General features: G+C 43.9%; 2 protein-coding genes across 2 annotated transcripts in view; one reads left to right on the top strand and one right to left on the bottom strand.

The window, feature by feature from the left end:
• Positions 1 to 6,638, bottom strand: part of tet2 (tet methylcytosine dioxygenase 2) — a 41,149-nt gene extending 34,511 nt beyond the window's left edge. The window contains exon 1 of the mRNA XM_010888523.3: positions 5,482 to 6,638. The gene's annotated coding sequence lies outside the window, so the exon portion shown is untranslated. The remainder of the gene's footprint in view (positions 1 to 5,481) is intronic.
• cxxc4 (CXXC finger 4) overlaps positions 1 to 15,387 on the top strand; it is a 74,962-nt gene that overhangs the window by 11,924 nt on the left and 47,651 nt on the right. The window lies entirely within an intron of this gene.

Below are 15,387 nucleotides of genomic sequence, written 5' to 3'. Positions count from 1 at the left end.
CAGAAAACCACATTTAACAATGGAGTAACATCTCTTCAAAGAAGAGGAAACACTAAGGAAACCAACAAAAATTATTTTCAGAGGTGTGTTTGATATGCTAACATTCTGATTCTAACAAGCATTAGTTTCTTACTTCGGCCACAGAAACCTTTTTCATTTTATTCTCCCCTTTCATTTCAGAAAGGCACAACCAGAGTTACAACTAGTGTGCACATACAAGATAAGCCCTTAGTTCGCCTTGCGCTCTACAAACTGAATACCAACATCTCATGACTCAGCGAGTTATTCCTGATCTTCGGACTGAATATTGCAACGCGGTACATGAACACATTTTGCTTTCTGGTTCTGATGAATGACTAGCTTTGCGCCAGCCATAATAGCATGTAGCCTAATTTAGTCCTTGAAAGGCCCTGGAGGCTTACATAGCTACGATATCAGTGTGGGCGGAGAGATGTCGACACTGTCTTTAGCGTTGCCACGTTCTGCCTTTCTAGACCGCCACCTTGGCCAGCGTCGATCGTTCACTCACTTGACCTCTCCCCCCTTTCCATTCGCCGCCGTTGGTGTCGGGGACCGGCGACACTTCAAATATCTGGAGAGCGGAGCGGCCGAGTGGCGGGAACAGGGAAGAGAAGCTGCTCGCTTCCAGAGCTGTTACGTAACGAGTTCTACTCCGGAATGCCGGGACGGTGTTTGTAAACAGAGGCAGCCATGTGCGCGTTGTCACGTGGAGACCAGAGAGGGAGTTCAGTCACTGTCCAGGTCTTGCCAGCCGGCATCCACATCGCGGAGGTAAACCCCAGCCCCTGACATTGACATGGAGGAAAGAGCACTCCCTCCGGTCGACCGTGTCGCTCAGCCTTGGGAAAGACTGCCTTATGACTCCGAGCCAAAGCCTTAATTACAACAGACGGATCATCACAAGGGCTCGGACCTCTTCCACATAGAGAGAGACAGAGAAGGGGACACAGAGAGAGACTACATAAGTTTCCCCGGTGGGAAGATTTAAAGCCACTACTTAGTTTTAAATCAGCACTGTCAGTATAATTCAGCACGTCTGTATTTAATGAAAAGAAACTCAACTAAAAAGGGCCTTGATTGACTGTGGCAAATAGCCTAACCGTTCACCAGATTTGCCCATTAATCAAAAAAGTTGCTCCTTAGAATCTCCAGCTGACAAGGGGAATCTGTCAGTACCCTTGAGCAAGGCACTTCATATGTACTTAACCCCAACTGGTCCTGTGAGTCCCTACAATCCTTGGATCAGAGCTTGTGTTAAATGACTGAAATGTCAATGGAAATAGGATGTTCTACAGCCCATTCACAGATGAAGGATCATTGCAGTATCATGATCTGAGCCAACAGTTTTACCCGACCAAACAGGCTGAAATTCCTTCTTTTTTTTTTTTCAGACAGCTCTTACATAATTTTCACGTTTTTAACTAGTCTTTAACTGCACTGCCCTTTTAAACTGGTAATTATTGGTTAAACAGGTTAGAGATATAAGATGTTGCTCAATCGCAGAAAGAAGATAATTGTGCAATTCTCGTGATGAGTAACAGCAAGGGAAGGGCCAAACAGAAAACTTTGGTTTCTTTACCAACAGTCACACCCCATAAATGAATACAAATATTGGTGGTTGACCTTTTTGTAAGTGAAACTTCTTTTCACAATATTACACAGAAAGAAACAATTGTAAATGGAACACAGAAAGTTGTGATGAGAAGTTCAACGTTTCACTTCGTCAGTTGCTTGGTTATAATGAGCTTATAAGAAGACAGTTTAATGTATTTGAAAAAAATTTATGGTATCTGGACAACATCACATGTAAAACCCATTCACCCAGAATTACCTTTTAAGGTCCATCCAACAACACCCATGTAAGAATGCAGTAATAACCAATCACAAGCTTTACTACGACAGTCCTTGTAAAAAATAAAAAATATATACACTTTCAGGCTAGGAACAGCTGAAAGCAAAGTCAATATTTATAGAGGTCAATACAAGCCCCAGTCTTAAGGAATGTTCAGTTACAAAAACATGATGAATAACACAAAGTAGCAGTGTTACCGTGACCACTGGGGTCAAAATATGATGCATGGGCTGACACTGGAGGTCAGAGGTAAAACCTAGCCCATTGTGAGGGGATAGCATTGTTGCGGAACACTATGGAAACTGACACAACTGGACATTCTCACCCCCCAAAACTTTGATATTGTCTTTCATCCCTCAGTAGGACATGAAAGGAACTTAGAGCCCCTTGTACAAAGAGCCGCATGAGTAGTCCAACCATGCACATCTTTATCTGTGGGTGTGGATCGATGAGGCTGGCCACTCCTCCCTCCAACAACCAGTCTACTGGAACCTATGGGTCAGACTTGGTGCCTTTTTCCAGTGCTGATGTTCTAGCACTGCCGTCCTGTGGTGCTTGTGACATCATCACAACAATAATATGTATTCGGGACAACGTGACTCCTGTCTTAACTGTAAACCAAAATTCCTGTGCTTAGATAGACAATCTGGTCCTGACTTGGGATTACAGCCCACAAACTAAGGATAAGGAATCCATTTTGCTTTTTCGTGCTAATGATAGCACCCCCTTAAACTCCTGACAGACGTAGCGAGACAATAAACCATTGACTAATAACATTGCAGGTGAATCGTGATGTGAGCTGACAAACATCCACTTTGTCAGATAAGATTGTTTGACCGAGTGCCAGTGATGTTGTCATTCGTTTGTCACGCACGCTGGTTGTTCCACTGACCTCTTTAACAACTATTGAAGTAAACATTTCCTTCCTCAACACTTATTCTCTATTATCAATGATGTAAGCTCTGTGACGTGTATTGCATTTGGCCAATTTATTGTAGAGTGCAGTCAACAACTCCAGAAAGACCCGCTTAACTCAAAGGCGAAGTCCGTACATCTTCCAATATTGGCTTGCAGCAGATTTATTGTGTACGAAAGAAGGCTGGTCCTATAATTTAGGTCAGGATAAGCACACAACATCAATATAAGTTTCTTCACTCAAGGCTTATTTATCAGCATTATCTTATCGGGGCCACATGAGCCCCCAAATGACACAATTAAATCCTGGACATTAAAGTACAGTACCTCAGCTAATCCAGTCATTGCACACTTTGTACCACCCCAGGTGAAGAATTCTGCCATTGTTGCATCTGAGGTTTTAACAGGAAAATATTGAAAGACCACAGCCCAGTATTTCTGTTTGTTCTCTGATATTTATGAGGAGCATTCAGTTTGTCAACAGATTTGCAAAAATATGTGTTTAGTTAAGTCCTGTTTTCTTCTAACAGAGGAGTCACAGAGTAAAGTTCAGGTAAAGACTTATAGAAAGCATTATAACAGCAGTATAAGCGCTGGCCACTTTCCTGAAGGCCCCTTTGACAAGCTACTGAAAATCTACTCAAACAAACTGCAGTTCCCTCCAATACTTCTCACCCCTTCAGGCAAGTTTTAGATTAACGTACTAAGCTCTCAGTGGTGTTATTAGTTTATAGCAATTGTCTTAGATTCCATCATTGTTCTAGCATTAGCATATGTTAGCCTCTGCACCACCTCCCTTTGGCTGTAGTGTTTATTTACAACAGCCCATTAGTAGCCACTTGTTCTGCCGGGCTTCCCCTGGCAGGCATGCCTTGCTTTGCATTTCACACAAACCAGCCTACTGCTGCTAGATACTATTGTGAGACGCCCCCAAATAAAAGTGCATGCGAGATGCTACAGGAATACACAAGCTCAAATACGACAAAAAGATAAGCTTTATCTGCGTAATATTCTAGTAGGTAATTATTATGCTAATCTAAATTGTGGACTGTTAGCAACTTCTGCTAAGATAATAGAAATACAAGAGGGTCCATTAGCTTTTGTTTGTTCAAGGGAAGAGAGGTGTTGGGCCCATAAAAAGTCAACTTGGTTAGTGTAGCCTGGATGTGTAGGAATCACTGTTATGTTAGGGTGCAGCTTCTGACAGCTAGCGTAACTATTTATTGACAGCTAGCTAGCCAACGATGAGAGTTTTATTGGTTTTAAATTATATATACGTTAATACATGATAGAATTTGGCAAATTGTGACCAAAGCGAATGCCAAAAACATTCATGCCTTGCTGTGCATCAATAAAGCATAAAGGCAAATTGTGGTAGAGAGTAACTGCTGGAAAGACCTCCATTACTGCCCTTGTATTGTCAATCATCTGTTTATGTGAGGTGATGTGTGCTTGGCTGCCTTCCAGCAGTGCATGACGTTTTTCCAGACACGTTATCTTATCTCGACTTTCGCAGAAGAAAACGTAGAGAGTTTGTGTTCAGTTTTTACTATAAAACTCTAATTAGTCGACAATGCAAGCTAAATTCAGAGGCACATTTCGTTATATATATTTTTCTTCTTTGGTCATGAGTAGTATTGTACTCAAGACCATTTTGGTTTCACAGATGCTTCATAGTCTATCAGAACAAAACTTTTAAAGGCATCCTTTTTTGCGGGGGGTGGGGGGTTTTGTTCAATTCCAGCCTTTAGGAAAAAATGTCTTGTGGGGTCAGTCAGAGTTTTAGTTTACTTCAATTCTTTTGACCTCCTTGTCTCTCTGTTATCCTCCACAGTTCTCTTCTCCTTGTTTTACTGTCCTTGGACTGCACTGCCGTGCCTTTGTGTCTGCTTGTCATTCACCGGTGAATGCAATGAAAGCTGATTCACAGGATGCACAAAGCCCAAAGCTAGCTGCACAGTCTCCTGCTCCCACCTCTCTTCTCCAGGCACCTAAGTCTTATTGCTACACTAGAAGCGTAGTGCCATTCTGAATCTCACACAAATCTGTCTTTTTGCCTAAGCAGAACGCAAAACAATCGACACAAGAACACAGCCATGACACTGCATACAACAAGGGGAAACTGAGAGAATGAATAATTTCTGTGAAATAGTCCTCAAAAATAGACTAAAATAAAATTACACTTGTTTTCATTCTCAAAATACAGCACTTTAAAACCAGTTATATGAATCAACATCCAAATTAGGTAAATGCTTTTATTTACATTTTAGATATATATTTTCAACTGGGAGCTGAAGCTGCTTCTGTGTAGCACTGAACATCACAGGCATTTGGCTTGCTCAATAAGCCCCAAGGAAAGTACTGAACAAACCCTTCTAAGGTCTCCATTTTCTACACTGGACAAATTCCTAAGGCTGCTCGAGTGTCCACTGAGCAACAATGGAGTCAAAAGCACAAAGACATATCTCTATTTTAACTAGCATACATTTATTTTAAAGAAAGAAAATTGTCAGCCATGTTGGAATGAAAAGCTTTATCTAATATCCCCCTCCTTATTATGTTAGCTAGCTCTCGCTTTTACTGAGGGGACATTTGCCTGCCTTGTACTAAGCCACAGAGCCACTGGAAAGACCAATGAAAGGTAAAAAGTAAAAGGGTGAGCACAAAAAAAAACACACAGAGTGAAATCTCACCTCTTTTCACGTCCCTCCACTTTGTAGAAATTCCAACAAACCGTCTGGATCTCCTCTTTAACAAATCCTAAAGGGCCGCCATCTTGCTTCCTTCTGTTCTTCTATGAAACAGACTATCCTCCAACATCAATATTCATTGGGCCAGTTTCTGACGTCGACGTCGACTCTTATCATCAGAAGGAGAAGCCCGGTCGGTTGGTGGTGTGTCGCTGTTGGCTACTCTGTGTGGCACACACATGTAACTGGCACAGAGACAGCCAGCACGCCGGGCGGACAAGTTACGTGCGTGGTCTGTATTTGTATGTGTGTGTGTGTGTATGCGCGTTCAGTGAGCGTGTGTGTGTGTGTGTGTGTGTGTCAGAGGAAGAGCCTTGCCTTCTCTGCTGGCAAAGCTGAAGTAATAGCAAAACCCCTCTCCTGCAGAGTCCCTCCGCCACACAAAGGGTTTGGGTTTTCTTTCCCCCCTTTTTTTTTTTCTTCCTCTCCTTCAGCCGCACACAATAGTGAACACTATTTCTACGGCTGGCCCCAAGCACTGGACTGGATTCACACGGGGCCAGGACATGGCTCCGTGGACCGCCCACTCCCTTTAAACTGACACGGCAAGCTCTCTGGGGTTATCTGTCTGTCTGCACCACCGACAAGAGGGAGGCACACTCCCCCTTTCCTTTGCTCAGACAGGAAGAGTGTGTGTGACTCAGAAGAAAAACTAAGCACAGTTCTGAGGGGATTTTCTCTTGCCCTTCTCTGTTTTGACTTCCTGCATGTTGTTCAGTTGGTTTTCGCAAGTTTCTCTCACGCTGTCGTAAGTCACGGCAACGCAACACTGTGAAAGTTTCTTGAGTGTTTCTTGTGGGTTTCCTAAGCAATGCTCCTACTCAGTCTCTCTCAGGGCATTTTCTTCAGCCCACTTCCCCTTATCTCCAAGGGTTTTCTGGGTCTTATTTTGGCATGTCACGCTTAGCAGGCAGGCACATTTTTAGCGCAGGCGTAAGACAACACTCCAACCTTTTGAAAAGCTCCACACCGGCAACAGCATACTTGTCTTTATGTGTCTGCCAAGACCCCCGCCTCTCCTGTTGACATTGGCCACGTGGGTTACTAGACAGGGAGAACAGGAGAGAGAAAGCCAAAGAGGGGAATGACGGAGATAGGGATTGAAAGAGGAACAGAGAACAAGAGAGAAATGAAAAGAGTGCGAGCGGGGAACTGCTGGAAAAAGACAAATTATCTGAGCTGCCCTGGGTGTCAGGACTTTTTAAATTGGCTGTTGCTGTGGGCGTGGTCTTGTTTTTAGTTTCCTGACAGTTATATACTAGTTGCCACTGTTTACATGAGCAGGTCTGTTTGCCAGTGATTGGATAGCTCTCCACAGCAACAACTCACTTCCTACATTTGTAAGAAGTCTGCCTGTTGGTTGGCACTGTTTTAACACAGACCAGTCTGTACCTTCACATTGCATTAGTGACGACTTTAGACGGTGCCGTTATAGGATTTCTTGCATGATAATACTGCTACAAATCTATTGGACAAGTGTTTTTTGCACCAATAGAATTTGCTGTTTGCTTGAGACTTAATAAGTGGCAAGGGAACACTGAAAGCAAAAAAAATCTGAACTTGGGGCCTCAATAACATTGTCAGTTGAATAGTACAGCCTTAAAAACAAATCCTAGAAGTCCACACAACCTAAACCCCCATGAGTGCCTTGAAGTAATCCCTACCATCCAGCCTCCTGTCTTTAGTCCAGCACACCAGTCCCTCCCCATTCAGGCTCCCTGGTTAAATCCCTTTTCTGTCCCAGTGCAGATTTTAACAGGTGGTTCTTGTCTGAAAATAATCTGCTTTTGGCTCCAATCCAGGTTTAAAGGGGAGAGGCTCCACCCCTTTTCCCATCAGCCCTCGCTGGCTGCCGCTAGCTGACATTTGTTGACTCAATGGTTTCAGGGCTTGGCACAAAAAAAAAAAAAAAAAAAGGAAAAAAAAAAAGAGAGAGAGAGATTTGTTTTTACACAACGTGGGGGAGGGGAATGGAGCTGGGGCAGCGGTAGTGAGTGTGGGAGGAGAGCGGGTGGGAGGCAGAGTAGGGGCAGTCATCCACGGCTGAGGCCCGGATACGTCAGGGCTGTGAATAGGAGCTGACCAGCCACGTCAGACTCCACATACCTCCGTTGGTTCACCGTGGAGGTGGTGTGCAAGCTAGGCGACCTGGTTCTCCTCTCCTTGGTGTGATGATCGTTTTAAATGAGCCCGCTAAAGAGAAAGCTTGTCCACTCCGCACCTTTCTGCCTCTCCGGAGAGCAAGTGCCGTGGCACATGACTTCCTGTTACGTCACTAACACTGTGACTATTAACTACTACGATCTGTGATCACCTGGCAGCGCCGTTCTTTTTCATTTACCGCGTTCAGCAGAATCTTGAGAACCAGGTGAAATGAACTATTACGGTAGATGCATTACCAGAACGGGTCATTTGCCATCTTTTTGTGAAGGTGGGTAGCCCTAATGTGACAGATGTCATTAAGATGTTTGCAAATATTGAACCGTTTGTGACTGAGTGAGGGGAATGCGCTGGCCATTGTCGTTTTCTGTTCAGACACGCACAGCCTTGGATGTAGCCGGATTCGTCCAGAGATGGCGGCTGTCCTGTCACATATACAATCGCCATGACCAAATGTTTGGAGATACAGACTCCAATCGAATCAAGAGAGGCTCTGGAACATGTGGATGTGTTTAGCTTTGCTGTAAGATGCCCACAGGTCATGCAATCAACTAAAAGCTAAGCTAAGCTATGGAGTCACTGGAAATTCACCCTTATCAGGTGCACTTACAAATACATTCCTTAAGTACCAGAAGGAGCAAAACTAATACAAATATTTTCTATATTCAGTTGTATCTGGATATAGAAATGTTTTGGTTTTGCTCTAGGACACCCAGAGGCTGGTCCACAATGGTACACAACATCTTAAAACAATTGCATATGTTAACTTTGCACTCACAGAATTTAGTGCCTTGGCCCTCTATGTATTCATTTCAGATTGTAAGTGAATACTGGAAAGGAATTCGGCACCTATGTCAGTTTGGTCAATCGGCATTGCTCAGTGGCTTAGGGAAATTAATGCATGAAATAGAAATATGGTGTCCTCTTCCTGAGTGATTAAGATACTCTTTATTGGCAGGAAAAAAAAACTGAAAGAGAGAGAGGGAAAGAGTCCATGCCTACCTTGTTGTTTGTCCTCTGTGCAGACTGAGGTCATCTTCCTGAGACAATCCTATTACCTCACATCAAGCATTAGCTGCCTTTGATGTTGTTTTCCTTAGTCAGGTATTTCCATATTTACTTAGGCTAAGTCGTTTGTTTGAATGATTTTATACTAAATGCTTAGGTGGGGAGTTAGGGGTACTCACTGCAGTATGCCTGTGATAAGCAACAAAAAACAGCACATAATGTCAGATGTGCTGAGAACGTAGGAGGAACCTGACACAGGAGTGGTACTGACCGGGATGTTTATTCCCATAAAATCCACCGATAACATAAACTACTGCGTAAAGCAGGAACAGGTACTTGTATCGACACTTAGGCTGAGTGAAGGGCTGAAGAGTAAGCAGGTACAATATAACGCGCGCGTACTGTGTGACAATACTCGACAAAGACAAGGGACAGAGAGGAATGTTTACACCCTCTGGGATTAGAACATTGGGAACAGGTGTGTAGAATAAAACAAGACAGTCCAGGGAGGTGTTCATGCGCGGATGGGGATTATACAGCCGTTGTGGCTGGTAGTCCGGTGACGAGGAATGGTAAGGATGTGAAGAGCGAGAGGGAGAAGTGGCCAGGGATGTAACCGTGACACATAAATGCATGTAAGTTGTTTGTGGATTAGATTTTTAATAAAATTGCTATCGCCGCAAACATTCATGTCCATCCCAGAGCGGGGTTATAACTGGGACATGGTTGTATCTCTTTATCTGTCAGATTCATTGAATTTGGCACACATGCTAAGGTTCTGGGATGTAACTCTTGGTAACCCGCATATTGAAGACACCAGCGGCACCAACTAGATTTGGGCTAATCATGCGACTTAAACAAACATCGCTTACAGCGATTGGCCCATGGGGCGGTGGATCATTTTGTGGTGAACAGCACGTTTGCTGTTGCCTAGTTGTGTTTTCCCATTGCTGAGGTGACAAAGAGCTAGCTACACGCTGTGCTCATCTCTCTAGTGGTACTGTAAAGCAATCATAAACATCAGTTGACCCTAGTGACCTCGCCCCTTCCCTCGCCTCCTCCCTTCTGGAAGTGGTGAAACCTCTCACCTCATCCTCTCATCCGGAAACAAGGGATGAGTGGGGTAAGTGACCCTTTGCCTCCGGGGGGGGGGGGGGGGGGGGGGGGGGGGCGATCAAGATATGGACGCACTTGTCAACATGAGAGAATTCACACCTCAGGTGACTGTGCGGCGTTGGGGGCAGAGGGGCGCGGGGGGATTAGAACTAACATTTCTCTAAGTTGAAAGGGGTCAGCACGCGGAGGTCAAGTGGCCTTGATGATTTATACCGCCGCTTAGCAAAACAAAAGCACACAGAAACATACTCGGGTGGAGAGGTCATGGGTCGGTGGCTACTTGTGTCGCCATAATGTCACGCAGTCACGTGACGTATGACACGACACTGAATGAAGCTGGGCGTTTTTGGGGTCTTTGTTTAGCGGGAAAATCTGACTTTCACTGGGGTTCGTTTGAAGTTTTATATGTCGTATATGACACACGGTACACAAATGTATGAATTGAATGCTAACGCAAGGTTTCCTCTCGACAGCAATTCGAAGATATTAAAATATCGTTTTGGCCTTAGAGGTCCTGTCATTGCCCCCAGAACTGACACGTCTGACAGGCCTACAGGGCTACTTCACACTAATCACCTGAGGGTGTTTACATTGACACACACACACACACACACAACGACACATCCATTGGCTCCCCCTGAGCCAATACACAACTGAGCCAATCGCTATCGGATATTTAACGTGTCACCTACTGTCCCCCCGGCCTTCTCCCCCTTCTTCCGTCCTTCCAGTTATCTGAAAAGACCAGTGTCATTAGCGTAGCTAATTGCTTAAGTCACAGTAGGGGGTGAGAGGACCTAATGGGGGGGGGGCAGGTTAGGATTAAAAGAGAAGCGGGAGTGTGGGACTTGGGATAGCCTGAGGATCTGTTGGTCAGCTCTGTTATCTATGGCTTGACCTCCGCGAAGAGCAGAGTCTCGTTAATACTTCTTTTTTTGTAGTTGCTGTATTACAGATCTTTCTTTAGCAGTTTGATTTTCAGGAACAGTCCGGCCAGTTAGTTTGTCGTTGCTTTTGTTTCCTCACCACCCACGCCAGCCAGCACTCCGCGGTGTCAGTCCCATAATAATTGACAGAGTTCCCCATTGGGCACAGCAGGGATGGGATGAGGCCAATCAGAAGCTAGCGTTGTTCCCGTGGCGACCCGCTGCTTCCAAGTAGGGTTTCAGAGCTGGTTCCCGCATTGATGAGTCCACAGGAGCCAGCACACACCCCCACTAAACCTCCCCACAACAGCCCTGAAGGTAAACCCTCCAGAGGAAAGCTTCTATACTCAGTTTACAAGCCTCCAATTCAACCAGTGGTTGAGGAATCCCCCATAGCTGGTTGTAAGTTGGTGGAGATCTTCTCCCCCCTATCTCATGCCAGGATCTTGTAGTCATGGTTGGTTGGTAGACGGGTCGTGTGGGGTTTCCATTCTTTGGCTCACAGATGTGATCCCATCTAAATGCACCTGACAGTTGCGAGAGAGAAAGAGAGAGAGGTTTTAGTCAGTCATTTTAGTTACCATGGCTTCACTGCTGCCACTTGTGTGAAGATCCCTTCCTGGTTTAGATATCCCTTTATATAAGTTGCATTTGTTTGACCAGTTGCTGTATTTGAAATAGACATATATTCCACCTTTGTTGGACCACTGTAAATAATCAAGCAAGCTAGCTAAGAAAACTTGTAGCCAATCAACTGGGACTTGTTTTGCCCTGAAGAGAAACCTGATGCTGCCTTTCCTCACATATTTCCCGGCGTGCTCTTTGGGATAGCTAGTTACCATTGGGATTTCCAAGGGTCCCTGGTGTAAATGAGGACCACATGTTGACATGTCAAACACCACCATGGGAACAGTATCTAGGCTGATCAGTACGGACGTGATGCATGTGAAACAGAGGGAGGAACGCCCCTTACTGGCTGCCCGTGGAAATGACAGCCTTTAGTCCATCACAGTAAGATGAGCCTGTGGTTTCTATATATGAAATTCCATTCCATTTAGAGTCCAGGGATTTACCCATCTGGTTCCCAATTATAATATAAACTGTGTGGAGCAATCCACTATTCAAAATATTTTATGCCACAATTCATGTTAAGATAAACGTGAGTTTTGCAAATATTATCTTCACATAAATTAAATCCATCTACGATTCCGTTGCTAAAACATTTGGGACGCTGTGTAAAATGTAAAGAAAATGCAATGATGTGCGAATCATTTAAACCCTGCATTCAATAGAAAATAGTACAAAGACAACATATCAAATGTTGAAACTGAGAAATGTTATCTTGAAAAATATATGCCCACTTTGAATTTGATGCCAGCAACATATTTCAAAAAAGCTAGGACAGGTGCAACAAAAGACAAAAGGGGAAAAGTTGTGTAATGCTAAAAAAAACTTGGTGGAACATCTCACAACTAATTAGGTTAATTGGCAACAGGTCAGTAACATGATTGGGTATTAAATGAGCATCCCAGAGAGTATGAGTCTTTCAGAAATAAAGATGGGGAGGGGTTCACCACTCTGTGAAAGACTGTGCTGGCAAATACTGTAACAATTTAAGAATAACATTTCTCGTTAAATTGCAAAGAGTTTGGGGATCTCATCATCTACGGTACATAATATCATTAAAAGATTCAGGGAATCCGGAGAAATCTCTGTACCCAAGGGACAAGGCCGAAAACCAGTACTGGATGGCCGTGATCTTTGGGCCCTTGGGTAGCACTGCTTAAAAAACAGACACGATTCTGTAGTGGACATCACCGCATGGGCTAAGGAACCCTTCTGAAAACCATTGTCTATGAATACAGTATGTCGCTGCATCCACAAATGCAACTCTACCATGCAAAGAAGAAACCATTTATGAATAAACTAGAAATGCCGCCACCATCTCTGGGCCCGAGCTCATTTAAGATTCTGAGGCAAAGTCCAAAACTGTTCTGTGGTCAGACAAATCAAAATGTGAAATTATTTTTGGGAATCATGTACGCCACGTCCTCCAGGCTAAAGAAGAGAGGGACCATCCGGCTTGTTATCAGCGAACAGTTCAGCCAGAATCTGTGATGGTATGGGGGTGCATTAGTGAACATGGCATGGGTGACTATAATATATACAGGTTTTTGAGCAACATATGATGCCATCCAGATTAGGTCTTTTTTGGGAACGTCTTGCTTATTTCAGCAAGACAATGCCAAACCATATTCTGCACGTATTACAACAGCATGGCTCTGTAGTAAAATAGTCCAGGTGCTAAACTGGTCTGCCTGCAGTCCAGACCTGTCACCCATTGAATACATTTGGGGCATTATGAAACAAAAAATACAACAAAGGAGACCATCAACTGTTGAACAGCTGCAATCCTATATCAAGAAGGAATGGGAAAACATTTCATTTTCATCACTAAAGCAATTGGTCTCCTCAGTTCCCAAAAGTTTACAGAGTATTGTTAAAAGAAGAGGTGATGCAACACAGTGGTAAACATGCCCATGTCCCAACTTTTTTGAAACATCAAAAAAGCTCTCTTCCAAAAACAATTACATTTCTCAATTTCAACATTTAATATGTTGTCTTCGTACTATTTTCAATTAAATACAGGGATAAATGATTTGCACATCATTGCATTGTTACGCAGTGTATTTTTATTAGCATTTTACGCAGCGTCCCAACCTTTTTGGAAACAGGGTTGTAACTAAGAACGGCAGAAATATCAGTGACCTGACAAATATTTGTGCTTTCAAGGTCATGGAGGATGTTTTGTTTTGTTTGAGAGGAATTTCCCAGGGGATTTTTTTTTTCTTAAAACAGTTTAAATAAAAAACATATTTATTATAATGTATCTACTTATCTAATACGTTTTTTAGACGGAGTAGGATTAATTCACCGTTTTGATCCCTGCAATGCCAAATCCCTCCCAAGCATACTATTTTGTCTAGTGTAAACCATATCTCAGTGTTCCCAACCCCTTAGACACAACACATGCACAGCACAGCACAGCACAGCACAAATTCAGCCAGAAGGAAACCGGAATTAGTCATGAGCAGTCGTGAATGTTGGCTACGTTGATTCCCTTTCCCCGCTAGTAGAACTCGAAGGCTAGGGGAGTGAAGCGACATTGTCCCTGGGCTGCAGTAGTCAGACAGCTGGCATAGTGAGTCCCAACACTAATCCAACATCTCCTTCCAGTGGCCCTGTCCCCATACCAGAGAGAATTGACAACCTAATTCAACACTTGCCTCCAGGTGGCCAGGGGAGTGAGGAGGCACAGAAGAAGAAACAGTCCCTACCCAGCCGTCCTGAGTATATGGGATGACTTCCAGGAAGTCCTAGAAAGTCAATGCCATGTCCTTCATATTCACCCTCCCCCCCCCAAACAAACACAAAATTACAGTCTGTTTAAAAAAAAAATGGAACAGAAGGATACAGGAATTATCTTCTATTGTAACACATCTTCTTCAATGCCAGCATCTCGCCAAGAGATGAGAGCAGTGTTTGCCCTTTTGGGAAACCTTGAAATATTGTGAAACCTCCCCAATCTTCCCCACAGACACAGACCCAGTTTGGAAACACTGCCTGCCTGTGTAAGTGATAACAATGACTGGTTTAGTGTTGGTTGCTCAACACGTTTGTCCATCTGGAATGTTTGCTGCAACAGCCTGTTGAGCTGAGCTGCTGGACCGTCTGTAGCAGCTGTCTGCATATGCATATGCTTATCTATACAAGTGCCGTATGCGTGTGTCAGTGTGTGCGTGTGTCAGTGTGTGCGTGTGTCAGTGTGTGCGTGTGTCAGTGTGTCAGTGTGTGTGTGTGTCAGTGTGTGCGTGTGTCAGTGTGTGCGTGTGTCAGTGTGTGTGACAGCTGAGGCATTCAGATAGCACTGACACACAATCACCCCATCACCTGCTGCAAGCCGGGCATGCCACGTGAGGCACTCACACACCCACACACATTAAATATGCTCAGAGTCATGTTGATTTCACCAGTCAATGTCACCCCTGACCCGACTACTGACCTAACATGGGCCAGAGTATTTAGTGCAGTACTGGCTAAAGCAGCGAAGTCAGAACCGGAGTGGTTCACCCCACTGCTGGTGTATTCTTGGGGACAAGGACCCCATTTTTTTAATGTATTTTTCTATTCCGTCTTTTTCTCCTTTCCCCAGTTTCATAATATCCAACATAAACTCCCAACAAATTCAGGAGAGTTGAAGATCAGGGCAAACTTTTCTCACAGGCATCGGTGCCATGCCATTCTGCTTCCCTTGCACTTCAAACCAGGAAGTGAAGCAGGTCAATGTGTCCGTCTCAATCTGGTTTCTGTAACTACAGTGGGGAGAAGTATTTGATACACTGCCGATTTTGCAGGTTTTCCCACTTACAAAGCATGTAGAATTTTTATCATAGGTACTCTTCATCTGTGAGTGACAGAATTGAAAACAAAAATCCAGGAAATCACATTGTATGATATTTAAGTAATTCATTAGCATTTTATGGCATGACATAAGTATTTGATACATCAGAAAAGCAGAACTTAATATTTGGTACAGAAACCTTTGTTTGCAATTACAGAGATCATACGTTTCCTGTAG

The sequence above is a fragment of the Esox lucius genome, chromosome 25 (assembly GCF_011004845.1).
Source record: "Esox lucius isolate fEsoLuc1 chromosome 25, fEsoLuc1.pri, whole genome shotgun sequence".
In the NCBI taxonomy this organism is placed as follows: domain Eukaryota; kingdom Metazoa; phylum Chordata; class Actinopteri; order Esociformes; family Esocidae; genus Esox; species Esox lucius.
The sequence above is the reverse complement of the archived record's forward strand: the minus strand, read 5'-3'. Positions and strand labels throughout refer to the sequence as shown.